The sequence below is a fragment of the Pteropus alecto genome, unplaced genomic scaffold, assembly GCF_000325575.1.
Source record: "Pteropus alecto unplaced genomic scaffold, ASM32557v1 scaffold24, whole genome shotgun sequence".
In the NCBI taxonomy this organism is placed as follows: domain Eukaryota; kingdom Metazoa; phylum Chordata; class Mammalia; order Chiroptera; family Pteropodidae; genus Pteropus; species Pteropus alecto.
This window is the reverse complement of record NW_006439192.1, coordinates 8273876-8276622: the sequence shown is the minus strand read 5'-3', so window position 1 is coordinate 8276622 and position 2747 is coordinate 8273876.

The window sequence follows — 2747 nt, the reverse complement described above, 5'->3', positions numbered from 1 at the left end:
AAGAAAGAAAGAAAGAAAGAAAGAAAGAAAGAAAGAAAGAAAGAAAGAAAGAAAGAAAGAAAGAAAGAAAAAGAATTTTGGAAGTGAAGATAATGCTGTAGGTGAGTGATGATGATCAGGACCTAATCTGAATCTGAGTTAGTGGCAAGGAAGATGCAGATGAGGATATGGAGTGGAGGGGAATTTATGAGGTGGAGGGAAAAAGACTTAATGACCAAATGGACGTGGGGTGTGAGGCGAGAGAGAATCCAAAGATGTCATTGAGTTTGGGCTTCGGGAAGGTTGCCAACATCTGTTCTGAGAAAGTCTGATGAAGCACTCTTCGTACACTTATAATGGGAATTATCAAAGTAATTAAGCAGTTCTGGAGCCTAACTAAGCACTAGGGAAGTAGGGAAGTGGAGGGGCGAGAGAGGGGGGTGGAGACAGAAAAGGTGGAGACTTTATGAAAATAAAGTCATTATACATAACAAGGTAAACCTGATGACTGTAAATGAAAGTCCCAGACTTCAAGGCTGAGGATCAGAGGAGCAACTCGATATTTTTTCCCTATAAATAGTGCACCTTCTTCTAGAAAGATTGATCACTGGTTTTGTTTGGTTTTCAGATTATAAACTGCAGCAGGCACCACATCATATTAAACTTACTTTTGTGGCTAACTTCCAACTAGTTGTGAACTCTTAGAGATTAAGAGCTGGATTCACCTTTAGCCCTAAAGCTTAGCACAGCACCTGGAACTTAGAAGGTCCTTAATAAATATTGTTCAGGTTACTGCTTCAGGCATAACTGTAGACAGGAATAATTTCTTGACAGAAGAGAGTACTTTAATTCACTTAAGATTCATCTCTGCACTAATCTTGCCTAAGATGCTTGGCAAAAGAATATGTTGGTTGAGGGAGTGCAGGAGGGGAATGGTTTTATAAATGAAGACAGATTATAGTATTATAATGCTGTTCTTTTATTCTGTGTGTGTATGTGCCATTGAGTCAGTTCTGACTCCTGGCTACTTTATAAATAAGTATTATCCACAATGTCCTGTCCTCAACAGCCCTGCTCAGCTCCTGTAGACTCATGCCTAATGTTCTTTTATTATGTCTCTAATATATCATAAAAGAAAAAAAACCTCACTAAAGAAATAGTAGAAAGAAGAATCTGTGGTGCCTCCAATTAATATAATGGGTATCTCAATTTAGCTATAAGAGAGAGTCAGTCACGCCTGGGCCTATCTATTGAATTGTTGAGAGCGGCTGCCAGAAGCTTGTTTGCATATGGATTGAGGGTCCTCATAGGAGAGTTTCATTCTGAAGAAAGTAGTTGCCTGGCAACAAGAGTTTGACCCATGGAGACAGCCTTACCCAACAGAGGAGCAAGGAAGCCGGAGTACAGTGTGGTGTCTGTCATCTACATCCATCTCCCAGCTGGATGACATAAATATGTGCCTCATGCCTAAGTGCTGCAAAGAGCGGGGAGTCTAAATGTAAAAAGGTGGAGAAAAATGAACCGGCTTTACTAATTTCCTTTTAAAACATTAGAGTACAACGCTGAGCTTCAGGATCCATCTGCTAGACTAAACTCTAAATGGAAGAGAACACAATTCCCCTTTTCTTATTAAAAATCTTTTTTGGTACTGGGGTGCCACCAAAGCATTTGTTATAGTGGGTGGCAGAATAACAACAGTGCCCAGGGAAGACTTTGATGCCCAATGAAGCACTAAGAATCAGTGCCTGTAGGATGTGGCAGTGTCCAGATGATACTCATTAGGATATGTCTGCACCTGAAAGGTAAGAGCAGAGGGACAAAGTGGTCCTCAACAGAGGGCTTATGAGAAATTGTTGCATCCAATGAACCAGTGGTACCAGGAGTAGATGGCAATGCCAGTGAGGGAGCTGTCAAATGATTCTAGAACACTAGTATAAGCCTAAACGAAATAACTGCTACGGGACTTGATAAGATCATGGATCTCTAGTCCAGGATGTTAGAGAGCCAGCATCTCATAGCTGTGCTTGAAAAGTCATTGCTAGTTGGTTTTTCTTTTCTAAATTGAATTATTTTTTTATTCGCTACAATGCTCTCATTAAATAAATTATTTCACAAACTGAGGAATCTTACATTAATTCAAAAATGTAGTTTATTTAATTTTTTCCCTAATTTATTCCCACAGAGAATTAAGTTAGCTTATAAGAATGCAAACAATAAGCAAGATAAAATAAAGAACAAGTGAAACGATGAAAACGTATTTAATCCTCCTCTCTTAAAATTTTAAGTTGAGATTTCAACTATAGCCATAGTGTAGATTCATGCTCATTTTTGTTCCTATAACTTCCAAGCTCTTTTGCTATTCAGTATAGTATTTATCCTCACCCCCACCATCCAGAAAGAAAAGCATAATTATCTTAATTTAGGAGACCGAGATGCCAGTGCTCAGAGAGGACAAATGACTTCTCTAAATTGTACCAAGAATCGCTAGCTTTTCCTAACTTTTTTTTTTTTATTATTCCTTCTTTTACCTGATAGAATAACACAGAGGAAGTGGTTCTGTGAAATAAACTGAAGTGCATCTCTTACACTCAATGTGACCAATAAGTGTGCAATGTACCCTATGGAATTGATAGCTCTGTCAGGGCCAGGAGAGGCACTTACTGAGATGCCCAAAGTGAGCATTAGTAAGTGGCCACATTGATTTCAAAACCTTATCAAGTAAGGAGAAATTAATAATAATACTGTTAGAGTCAACAAAAATTAACTAT